This window comes from Chenopodium album, chromosome 14 (genome assembly GCF_948465745.1).
Source record: "Chenopodium album chromosome 14, dcCheAlbu1.1, whole genome shotgun sequence".
Lineage (NCBI taxonomy): Eukaryota > Viridiplantae > Streptophyta > Magnoliopsida > Caryophyllales > Amaranthaceae > Chenopodium > Chenopodium album.
In genome coordinates, this window is record NC_137847.1 from 48,729,138 (window position 1) to 48,742,939 (window position 13,802).

The window sequence follows — 13,802 nt, forward strand, 5'->3', positions numbered from 1 at the left end:
CCTTTTTGCCCACAACTCCTCCATAAAACGCCACTCGAGACCCACCCAAACCGACCTCAACAATCCATTTGCAAATTCTTATTTACCTTATAATATTCATATTTTCATACTAATTTGGCTATCCAACATCAATAATACAAGTTTTAAAACTATCATAACGGTAACACTTCCTCCATTTATATGTTCTACCATCAACTCACTTCACCAATTCACCATTAATCACATACCCATTATTTCTTCTCAAATGTTTTCAATTACTATAGTTATAGAGAACTCATCTTCTAAAATATCTAAAACAACTAACTTATCTAAATTCACAAACTCTTTTCAGGTTGAAAATCACATATTATGCAACCATGACTAAGAATTTCAGGGAAAATATTCACCAACAAACATCTTTTTCATATTTATAACATTTTGTGATATTTATGTCCATACTATACCACAACTAAGAATTTGATATGAATTTTGTTAATATAACATTCATTTTCAATACAAATATAATACAAATAATACTAAAACAATCATTTTTGATACTAAAATAATAGGAATGATGAATTACAAAATATTTTCATAACAATTTCAATACTATAACAATACATCTGGTCTCCGTTGTCTCTTTCACTCACTCACCTGCCCACATGTCGTAGTTTGCCTTTGATTTCAGCCTCCATTGTTTTCAACCATCGTATGGACCACATCACTCTTTGATTTCGCCAACCATTGTTTCATACTATATACCACATCAATCTTTGAATACGCCGACCATCAACCCTTTCTTTCCTTTCAACCACCTTACTCACCTTAAAGCCATCGTCGTCAGCCCTCACTTTAAAGTCATCGTCGTTGGCCTTTACCTTAAAGCCACTGTCATCGACCCTCCCCTTAAAGCCACCGTCGTCGGCCCTCCATGGTGTCTTCTCGCAAATCCTGCAACATCATTCACTGCCAAAAGCACAATTAAATTCAAATTTACAATTTAAAATTCAAAATTTTTCATTCGCAAAATTTTCAAAGGAAAATTTCAAAATTATTCACGTGTGTTATGAAATATATAGAAATTAGAGGATTAAGAGAAGAAGGTAATAAGAGAAGTATTACAACTTTTATGTATTACTCTTGGTAATATTTTTTGTGCCTCATACAAGTGAAATTGCATGGCTATTTATAGTAGTAAGAACCACTATTACATTGTGGGCTATAACATTAGAGGGTGGCAATTAGGGTTGGATACTACATTAAATGCAATGAAGAAATTGGAGTGTGGACATTCACACCTTGACTAAATTAATTAACTCTTAACACTCCCCCTTGAATGTCCATACAAAATAGGGTATATGTTGTCTCGTTAAAACCCTGCTAAGTAAAACCCTTTAGGATAAAAGGCATAGCTAAGGGAAAAGAGTACAACAATATATTACTATATGCTTTAGTGTACTGCCTCATTAAAAACCTTGTCAGAAAAAACCCATTGGGATAAAAACCTGATCGAAGGGAAAAAGAGTGCAGTGCATATAATGCTCCCTCTGATTTTAACATAGTTTATGAAGACGACGCATCCCAATCTTGTGGACCAACCGCTCAACACTCTTCAAAGGTAGGGACTTTGTAAACAAGTCTGCAAGATTATCAGATGATTGGATCTGTTGGACATTTATCTTCCCTTCCTTCTGCAAATCGTGTGTAAAGAACAGTTTTGGGGATATATGTTTAGTCCTATCACCTTTAATATATCCTTCAGTTACTTGTGCGATACATGCAGTATTGTCTTCGTAAATGATGGTTGGACTTTCAGTTACTTCTTTCATCCCACATTCTTCTTGGATATTGCCGATCATTGACCTTAGCCATACACACTCACGTCCTGCTTCATAAAGGGCAATCAACTCAGCATGATTTGATGATGTTGCAGTTAAGGTTTGCTTTGTTGATTTCCAAGAAATTGCAGTTCCACCATAGGTGAACAGATATCCAGTTTGTGACTTGGCGTTTTGTGGGTCTGATAGATATCCAGCATCTGCATATCCGATGAGGGTGGCATCTTGCCTTGATTGATAAAACAAACCAAGATCTTTCGTTCCTCGTAGATATCATAGTAAGTGTCTTACTCCTTTCCAGTGTCTCTTCGTTGGTGCGTTGCTAAACCTGGCTAACAAATTCACAGAAAAAGCTATGTCTGGTCTAGTATTATTAGCTAGATACATTAGAGCCCCAACTGCACTTAGATATGGTACTTCAGGACCAAGGACATCCTCGTTTTCCTCTCTAGGTCTTAATGGATCATATTTCATAGTCAAAGACCGAACAATCATCGGGGTGTTTGTTGGGGTCGCTTTGTCCATGAAAAAACGTTTTAACACTCTTTCGGTGTAGTTAGACTGATGGACAAAAATACCATTATTTAAGTGCTCAATTTGCAATCCAAGGAAAAATTTAGTTTGTCCAAGGTCTTTCATCTCAAATTCTTTCATCAAGTATTTTGCAGTTCTTTCAAGTTCATTTGGGGTTCCAATGATATTCACATTATTTAAGTGCTCAATTTGCAATCCAAGGCAAAATTTAGTTTGTCCAAGGTCTTTCATCTCAAATTCTTTCATCAAGTATTTTGCAGTTCTTTCAAGTTCATTTGGGGTTCCAATGATATTCAAGTCATCAACATAAACTGCAACAATTGCAAACCCTGATTGTGATCTCTTAATGAAAACACAAGGACTGATTTGATTATTCTTGAACCCTTCTTTCATAAGGTATTCACTAAGACGATTATACCACATCCTTCCAGACTGTTTCAATCCATAAAGTGACCTTTTTAATTTTATGGAAAGTAAATGTCTAGGCTTGTGGTTTTCTGGTAATTTTAGTCCATCTGGGACTTTCATATAAATGTCTGTATCGAGTGACCCATATAAATATGCGGTCACTACATCCATCAATCGCATCTTTAGTCCTTCTGAGACTGTCAAGCTTACCAGAAATCTTAACGTAGTTGCATCAACTACGGGAGAATATGTCTCCTCATAATCAATCCCTGGAATTTGAGAAAGACATAATCAAAGTCTTGCCTTGTATCTAACAATTTCATTTTTCTCATTTCGTTTTCTCACAAATACCCACTTGTATCCAACTGGCTTTACACCTTCTGGTGTAACACTACAAAAATAATGAGAATAGGCAACACCTAAAATTGCAACACTTAAAAAAATGTTACCCATGATAACTTAAGGCAACAATTTATAAATGTTACTTTGAACTTAAATAATAATACTAGATCCTTATGCAATAGTTAAAAAAGTGTTGCTTTAAACCAATAAAGACAACATTCACCTAAAGTGTTGCCTTGTTCTTGCCTAAGGCAACATGTTTATTAGGATTTGTTGCTTGGAAAAGACAATGTCAATACAATTGTTTCCTAATAATGTAACACTTGTGTTTATGTTGTCATATGAATATATATGATGCATAGTCAATTTAATTATTGAATATACAATTGTCGCTTAATAATGTTACATTTTGTTAATAATTTTATAATATTATATATGTGTCGTATAATTTTTAAAGGGGAAATATAACTTCACCAAAGTCCACTTTGTATTAATTTGATTATTACTTATACATTATTTAATTTAATTTATGAGCAAATCAGACAAGATAAGATCTTATCTTTATTATTTGCATTTATTTTGAATATCTTATATTCGTAATTTAAATTTTTTTTCAAATTTTCAAATTTGAAAATAAACGAGTCTAATATAATAACATCTCATAAGATAATTTTTTAGCTTGTACATATTAGGTCGAAGTTTGGTTAAATCTATAAATTAGATGAGATAAGACCAAATCATAAATCAAAAAACGAAGTATCAATTTTTGAAATATTTTGTAATAAAATCATGTATCAAATGATATTTTAGTTGATATTTTGTAATATTTTAGCTTGTACTAATTCAAATGACATTTTAGTTGATTTGGTTTAATTACTGTTAGGTTTTATAGTTATTAGAGCTAAATTAAATCAGTGGATTGGCATTGTCGATGACCTCTAGAAAACTGAAAATTTAATATACATCTGAGTGCAATGTGCATTCAAGGGTATTTTAGGTTAATTTTTTTTGCTCATTTGAAAAATAATAATTATCAAATTGTGAAAAAAAATTCTTAAACGCACCATGTAGGCATGCATCGACTATATATAAATATACAATAAGTCATAGCTACAATTATGGCAAAAATCAATATTAATTTTTTCCATCATAAATCTCATCATGTTCCTTCGGCCTCTTTTAATATTTTAATTTCTTACTCCATTGAGGGTCTGTTCATATTTACTGAACTGAGTTGAACTGAACTGATTGAAGCTAAAGTGAACTGAACTGAACTGAAATGAATATTTTATGTGAGAGGGAAATTAAGAGCTGAATTGAACTGATTGGAACTGAACTGAACTGAACTGATTGGAGCTGAACTGAACTGAAATTAAGTAAATGTGAACAGGCCCTGACTATTTCTTTTAGTAGTTACGTTTACTTCATTTAAATCAATACTTCCTCATTTGTTTTATACTTATTAATAAGATATTGTAAATTTGTTGATACATTTTTTTTTTCAAGACACTCCTAACAAACTTCGAAAATTATAGTGCAAAGTTGCATACATGAGTTAAAACTTAAAAGGGCAGGAAAAATTAAATAAAAAAAAAAAAAACGAAAAGAATAATTCAGAGTTTCAGACGGCGGGAAGATTAAAAAGAAAAAGAAAAAAGGGCGGATGGAATTTTGCTCTTTTTTTTGCACTAAACTAATCAGTTACTTGATTCTCTCCCCTAGAAACGCCGTATTCTGAGAATTGAATGAAGCAGACATGAGTGGTCGGGCCTGCATTTCTCCACCAAGCTCCTCACACAAGCGCCTCCTTCTGTATAATTCCCCCCTTTCTATATACTTTCTTGCTCTTTCTTCAATTTTTATATTATTGTCAATTTTTTTCAAGTTTTTTTTTTTTTTTTTTTATTTATTTTTTTATATATATATATTTCTAAGTTGGGGTAAGATTGAGGTTAAATTTGAAACCCCAATTACTCTTGTTTTTAGGATTGATTTTAGAGAAACTTGGATCAATTAATTGGAATCCTTATTAAAGAAGCCTACGGATAATACCCTAAGAGATGAAGCTACGATCCTTCTCTTTATATTGCATCTACCAGGTCCCCATTTACTATTCCTTATTTTCTTGATGATATAATATAAACTTTATGCATTTATGTTTCCCTATTTCTATCTGTGATGTTTAATTAAGAGGCTTTGATTGGGAATTATATTAAGTTTGCTGACTAATCTGATTAGTTTTTATATTTCAATAAGATGTAGATTATTAATCCTTGTTGACTAATCTGATTAGTATAATGTTTCTGCTAGCACTTTCTTTATAAGCTAATCTCCTACTTCTAAATGTATTAACTACATCATCACTAGTAATGTTATGGGTCACAACTCACAACTGACCACCAAGGGTGCTTTTTAGATGGTTTAATTAGAATTTTATGGTTTTTGGGTTGTTAAGTCCCAACTCATTTACTTGTAGGTTGTATGTGAGCCTTTGGTGTTAGTGTTGTTGACATGGCCCGAGGAAAAGACTGTAATAGTGCTATTATTGACGCTATAATATCTTTGATAGAATGCTAGTTTTGCTGCTATAATTTGTTGCCTAGCTGCTGCTATATTCTTTCTGCATACTGCCTATTATAATGTTTTTGCTGCAGCTCTATTCGTCCAAATATCATTGTCCTGCAGTCGTTTTTATCTCATAGTCCCTTAATTTAAGTTGTAGATCTTGAAAAGTTATCCAATCTAGGCTCGAGAATTTCTCGATTTGGAATTGTGTGCTAGGAGTTATGCCTTCTGGAAAAATCTATGATCTGTTGCCTTGATTTTATCGCAGCAGGGTTATAGTTCACTTGATGCATATGTGGGTGGGGTGGAGTTGCTAAAACGAATACTCTGGCCTTTTTTATACAAATGTATTTTCCCTTCAATTATTTACAAATTATATTCTAAATTAATGTGGTTGATTAAATTAGATTAATGACTATTTGGAATTCTGATAATGATGACTCATTTGTTAAAATGATAAGGATCAATGTATATTTTCTTAACTTGAAATATCTTTTTTGTGGTGTAAAGCTTTGGTGACACTTCTTATGCATATAAATATTTTTCTGCTTGTGTCATTCAATTACATGTATGTTTTGGGTGAGTTTCATGATGGGGGATTATAACTTTAACAAGTTTTGTTGATCCTTGGTTGCCATTTTGCTGAACTTATCAAATCATATGTATCCTTTTCGACTAGCATTGGAGTTAGTTCATTGGAGCTGTTTATTGCTTTCAGTTTTCATTGTGTTTTCCTCAATGATGTATTGAGGATTTTTAGCATGTGGGGTTAAAAGATAAGCTAATAATTGGCCACAATTGATGATATATTCATATATCTGCAAACTTTCATTTTTGTCCTTTTTTTCGCCAATGATGAACTTAATCTAAGAGATGAGTTTGACAATATTAAATTTATTTGGGCCGAACCTGAATGAGTTAGCAATTTAAAGCAATCCTAAACTTGATCATCTAAGAGCTGAGTTTGATTAAGGACTTATCACTTATGTGCTCATGATACAACATGATTGTAACTCTGATTGTATTTAGTTAGGCCTAAATCTTATGGCAAATATTGACTTGATCTAACATCAAAGAACTTCTATTATTAGGTCTGTAGGCCTATCTTTAGCTGATGACCAACATTATCTGTATCTGTATATGTTGCAGATTAGAACTTTTAGCAAGTTGACTAGTCTGATGAGTTTTGTTGTTCTAAGGAATTGCAAGTTATAAAATCTTTGGTATTTGCTTATATTATTTTTGTAATTGATCCTTGTTAATCATTTAGAAGATATATTAGTTATTGTTTGGCAATAGAGTTGTTTCGTTTTGACATGTTTCATTTTGGTACATAATTTTTTTCCCCCAATGTTATAGAAGTTGAGAGTGTCTTCAATGAAGGGTGAACAATGAACATGATTAGAGGATTTGAGCAACGATGGCGGAATTCGCAAGTACTTGCTTCTAAATAGTACTTTGATCAATGTTGTTTCTGAATTTGCACCACTCATTCTCGAGTTGAAGGATGCTTTTAAGGAGCTTTCTTTTACTTGAAGCTAATACATAAATCTTTCTAAATTTAGGCGTTTTGAGTCTGAGTTTTGTTTACATTTTCATTTAATTGTGAATTATTTATCCATATAATCTATATAACTTGTGACATACTAGGCTTTTTTTTTTTTTCACAGGGCCAGGACTAAGTAATATGGAAGTTGAAGAAGAAAAAGAAGGCAGCGAATATGAACGTGATGACATAGATCAATTTAAATTTTCTTTAGCTTCTCCATTGTTATTACTCAATTGAGTTTCCTTCTATTCATGAGCTTGACTAATATTACTAGTGTGCAAAATTCTCTAAATCACAAGTTATTAAGATGTATTTGGTGTTGAGAATATGTTGATATTAAATTGTCTAATTAAATCCTTATTTTATGTTTTACGTCCAACATTTTTCTACTATTTATAAGAATACAATAGTATATTTTCCTTCGTTCAACTTATAATAGCATTTATTGCTATGATAAATGCTATTGTAGCAATATATAATCAATTACAAAAAAAGAAAAAAGAGTCATTCATTTTTAGTTAGATCAATGTATAGGTAACGACTTTTAAGGCTTCGTAAAAATATTTGACAAAAATTTTGTACTATTACTAACTAATACAATAAGTGAAAAGATTGTTGCATATTATGACATAAGATGATAGTTTTTAGTTGTTGCCTAAGGTTGCAACAGGTGTTTTGTGTTGCCTTTGAAAAAGTGTTGCCTTAGGTATCATTTCACCTTGGCTATTAAAATTGTTGCCTTTGGATAAAAATGTGTTGTCTTAAGAATAGACAACGGGGGCATAAACTACGCCTCATATGTGTTGCCTTAACTATAAGGCAACACTTTTTCTATATTAGGCAATGGTTTTTCACCGTTCCCTATGCTTTATTTTGTTGTAGTGTAAGGGTTATTTTTCCAAACACTTCTCGTTTTTCGAGTGACTTTAACTCTGTCTGCATTGCCTATTTCCATTTTGGCCAATCATGCCTGCAACGACATTCTTCCACTGTTCTTGGTTCACTATCATTTTCGTCAGATGCCATTTCAATTGCAATGGAATATGCAAATATTTCATTTACGATAACATCATTTCTATTCCAATAATTCCTGGTAGAAACAAAGTTTATTGAAGTTTCATTGTTATCGATGTCATGGTCATCTTGTTCATCCCCTTTCGGATTATCATCTTTTTCTTGAACTTCCGTAAGGGGAATGTTGTTGATCTCATCAGGTCTTTTTAATTTTCTTGGTTTAGAGTCTTTTGAACCAAGTGGTCTTCCACGCTTTCGGCGTGCCAGAGATTCATTTTCAATGATCTTATCACCAGATGGAATTTCAATTCGTGCAGGGGCATTTTCAGTTGGTATATGTGATTTTGTCACTTTCTTTGCATCTATAAATGCATCAGGCAACTGATTTGCAATGCTTTGTAAATGAACAATTTTCTGAACTTCTTGTTCACACATATTTGTTCGTGGATCAAACATTGACAATTGTGTTGCATTCCAAATGATTTCTATTTCTTTCTTTCGTGGGTCCACTTTCTTTCCCCCTAAGGCTGAGAATACTGTCTCATTAAAATGACAGTCGGCAAATCTGGCCGTAAATAAATCACCGGTCATTGGTTCAAGATATTTAATTATGGAGGGTGATTCAAACCCAACATAAATTCCCAGCCTTCTTTGTGGACCCATCTTTGTTCGTTGGGGTGGAGCAATAGGAGCATACACCGCACAACCAAATTTTTTTAGATGTGAGACATTAGGTTCTCGACCAAAAACTTATTGTAGTGGTGAGAACTTATGATAAGCAGTTGGTCTCAATCTAATTAGAGTTGCCGCATGTATTATGGCATGACCCCAAGCAGATGAAGGCAATTTTGATCTCATCAATAATGGCCTTGCAATCAATTGTAGTCTCTTAATTAATGACTCAGCGAGTCCATTTTGTGTATGAACATGAGCTACTGGATGTTCTACAACAATTCCAATCGACATACAATAATCATTAAATGTTTGGGATGTAGATTCCCCGACATTGTCAAACCTTATTCTTTTTATTGTATGGTCTGGACATTGTGCTCTTAGTTTAATAATTTGAGCAAGGAGTTTTGCAAAAGCAACATTTCTACTGGATAAGAGACTTACATGTGACCATCGAGTTGAGGCATCAATTAATACCATAAAATACCGGAATGGTCCACATGCAGGATTAATTGGTCCACAAATGTCTCCTTGAATCCTCTCTAAAAATGTTGGAGATTCAGTAGCAATTTTGTTCATAGATGGCCTTATTATTAATTTGCCAAGTGAACATGCAGAGCATGTTAATTCATCTGATCGAGGGATTTTAACATTCCTAATTGAATGTCCTACTGAATTTGCTATAATCTTGTGCATCATTCCTGTACCAGGATGACCCAAACGATCATGCCATAAATTTAGCAGATTCTTATTATCTAACTTCTGGTTAGATATCGAATTTATTTCAACTGGTCGTATATCTATATGATATAACCCTGAAGAATATGCTGACAATTTCTCATACACATGTTTCTTGCCATGTTTTTCTGCCGTGAGGCATAAATATTCCTTTTGATCCACTATCATTGTTTCTAAATGAAAACCATTTTGACGCACATCTTTAAAACTTATAAGATTTCTTCGAGATTTACTCGAATATAAAGCGTCATTAATGATTAATTTTGTTCCATTTGGGAGTATTATGCAAGCTTTTCCAGAACCTTCTATTAGCTTGGCTAACCCACAAATGGTATTAACATTTGCTTGAAATAATTTTAACTTAAAAAAATATTTTCTATCCTTCAGAATAGTGTGTGTTGTTCCACTGTCCAAAAGGCATTGAAATTTAGAACCAACTTCGGGTAGATCCATATCTTCATAAAATAATAAGTATAAGATTAGTTTAAGATAATCAAACTGGACTTACTTTATTAATGATGAAAAATTAAGAGTCCATAACTTGAACATGAAAAAAAAATATATAAGAAAAGTACATAATGAAAACATAATACATATCATAGTAATTGATGAATTATCTAAACATGATTATTCTCTCCAAAGATAAATTCACCACCAGCTTCACCATTGTCTGTGTGGAAATCAGACACATCAAGACTAATTCTAGGGACATTTTCTTCATTAACATAATTTGCTTCGGTATGTTTTTCTTTCCCTTTAATGGAAGCCTGGTATAGTTCTACCAGATGTTTGGCCGTCAACAAGTACGTCCCCAATGTCCAGTCATGCCACATCTATAACATGTGTCTTTTCCTTTTGTGGTGGCTTGATTTTTGTTTCCTTGTTGATGCCCCCTTTGAGTGTTGTTTCTAGGAGGAAATTGGCCTCTACCACGGCCATAACCACGTCCACGGCCACGTCCGCGGAAATTTCCACGACCTCTGCCACGGTTATTATATTTTCCACGTCCACCTCTATGAGCAACATTTGTCTCGGGTGGATTTGAGCTTTCTACAGCATTTGTTTCATTGAATGCTTGAGACCCAGTTGGTCTTAGGTTGTGATTCTTCAACAGAAGATCATTATTCTTTTCAGCAACCAATAATGTAGAAATAAGCTCAGAATATTTTGCAAAGCCTCTTTCACGGTATTACTGTTGCAATACAATGTTGTTAGCATGGAATGTAGAGAGTGTTTTCTCTATCATTTTCACTTCAGTGACTGGTTGATCACAATATCTCAATATTGATATGATTTTATATAGTGATGAATTATAATCACTGACAGATTTAAAGTCCTGAAATCTCAGGTTTGTCCACTCAAACTATGCTGAAGGAAGGAGTACCCTTTTATGGTGGTCATATCTTCCTTTCAGGCTATCCCATAGTTCTTTGGGATTTTCCACCATTAAATACTCAGTTTTTAAACTTTTATGTAAATGATGCCTTAAGAGAACTATAGCTTTTGCTTTCTCTTGATCAGTTGGAACTTTAACTTGAGCAGGGGCATCTTTTTCGTTTCCTGGGATGGTAATTTCTTTGATTGTATGTTCCAATCCCTGAGCCTTTAAATTCATTTGGGCATCAACTGTCCATTCAAGATAATTATGTCCGGACAAGTCTAATACGTCAAATTGTCTGTTCATCAAGTCTCCCATTTTAACTACAATCAAATAGGTAATTATTATTAAGCCAATTAAGCAAGTGATAATTAAAGTAATCAAATTATAATCATAATAATAATCCATTTAAAACATATATTTGCTTCTCCCCCTTGGATTATTATTATGTTTTACATAAAGTTAAGCTAAAATTAAACATGATAATTACTTTAGTTAAACAACGACAACAACAAATATAACAATAACAATGATAATAATAACAATAACAATAAATACTACTACTATTACTATATCACCGACAACAACAACAACAATAATAATAATATTAATGACATACATTAATGATAAGACAAAAGGAACATTATTATAACAAAATGCACTTATAATCTACCTAGAAGACAAAAAAAACTTGAAGTACTACGGAGATTACATGCATGAATTCCCTTTGTCGAAAAACCGAGCACTACTTATGTAAAATGATGAAAATCATCATTGCCATTAATAAAACTACTAGGGCCATAATTAAAACTAAGTATAGTTTTAATTTCCTTAAATCTTCTTCAAAGGTAAAGGGGTGTGGTGGTTGTCGGTTGTCGACGGGGAACATGGTGTGTGGCCGGAGTAAATGGAGGAAGAAGAAGAGGAGATAATTTGGGTAAAGTTTAAGGAGGGGATAAGGTTTGTATGGTGAAATAAGGGGGGTGTAATCCGCCTTTTATAGGGGGTAAATTATTCGTTTCAGCTTTACACAACTGTAAAAATATCATACAATGTTCTAGTATACTGGTAAAAAAAAAATTGTGATCAAACTATTAATATTTACAAACGTAAATAAGTATCACACTGGGATGCAAGCCGTAGTGGTCCGAGAACCCTAATCTATTCATGAGGTTAAGGGTTCGAAAACTGAAAGAAACATAAAAAGTGTGTAATCTAAAAATTAAATAAATATAAAGGCTGCATCATTTTTTTTTCATTTTAGTAATTATGCACAAGTAAGTAAGTATGAACATGATTTGTGTGACCATGAAATTTACTCTATTAACATGCATACAACAAATATTTCCACATGCAAAAGTAATTATATATTACTTTCTATAACCATGCATGAGAGTTACCAAACTAAGTATCATAAATAAGGTATGTATTGATATCCTCATTTTTATCAACATGGCTAATTATGTATAGTAATTTTGTGGAGAAATATATTGTGAGTTTCTGGTATAGAGGATCCCATATGGGCAACTATAGAGCATACTCCTCAAAATATATTTTGTGAAAGAAATTGAATCTTTGTGAAAATTGGATAATCGGTATAAGTATACCTGATTGAAGATGGTGCTGATAACGTGTTATGAAATATATAGAAATTAGAGGATTAAGAGAAGAAGGTAATAAGAGAAGTATTACTACTTTTATGTATTACTCTTGGTAATATTTTTTGTGCCTCATACAAGTGAAATTGCATGGCTATTTATAGTAGTAAGAACCACTATTACATTGTGGGCTATAACATTAGAGGGTGGCAATTAGGGTTGGATACTACATTAAATGCAATGAAGAAATTGGAGTGTGGACATTCACACCTTGACTAAATTAATTAACTCTTAACAACGTGAACCAAGTGCGCCAACTTCTTTCAACCAATAAAAATCTTTGTCTATGTGGGGTCCACATAGATAGTCACCTTTTCGCAATTATTTATATACTCTATGTTTTTTTAATAATTTGAGTTAGGCAGTGATAATATTCACGTCTTAAACTTTCTCATTCAAAGTGCATGTATGAATGAAGAATATGGGAAACCTCTGTGAATGATATATTCTTACAGACAGATGGGATAAGCTTGTTGATTAAGCTACATATATGACAGTCAAGCCGTCCTTGTATGACTAGATAAAGAGAATTTCTCGGGGGTATGTTCATAACTCTCATGTAACTTGAGTACCAATATGAGATAGGGATAAAAATATGGATATAGGAAAAAAATTATAAGAAAAAGTAAAAAAAAAAAAAAAAAAAAAAATGTCACTGCAAAATTAGGGTCTGTTTTGATTTACTGAAGTGAGATGAACTGAGTTGAACTTAATTTTTTATGAGAGAAGGAAATTAGAAAATGAACTAAACTAAATTGAACTAAAATTAAGCTTAAGAGAACAAGTCCTTAGTGGGATTATCGACTGCAAAAAATAGTAGGGAATGCTAAGAACAATTAGTTGAAAAAAAAAAAAAAAAAACTTCAACCGACTCTAATTCCAGTGTATAATATAATCGATATTTATCGCTCAAGAAAGAATCCACTTTATAAACTTGTATGAGATCCACCTTAAAATATGTAAGGTAACTTTTATAAACGAGCTAATATATATTGTTTCTATTGGTTTATAATTTATTAACATAGATATTGAGTTATATATATATATGTCACATTTACATAACTTTTAAACCGGTTAATAACTTGAACTATAAAATGACTTTTAAACCGGTTCACTTGAATTATTAG

At 32.5% G+C, this 13,802-nt stretch overlaps 1 long non-coding RNA gene across 1 annotated transcript; it reads left to right on the forward strand.

Moving 5' to 3' along the window:
• The first annotated feature begins 4,688 nt into the window (after window positions 1–4,688).
• On the forward strand, window positions 4,689–7,488 carry LOC145579414 (uncharacterized). Its single transcript, XR_014099142.1, has 3 exons — window positions 4,689–4,913; window positions 5,088–5,200; window positions 7,337–7,488. It is a non-coding gene; the product is annotated as an uncharacterized LOC145579414 (long non-coding RNA).
• Window positions 7,489–13,802: the final 6,314 nt, after the last annotated feature.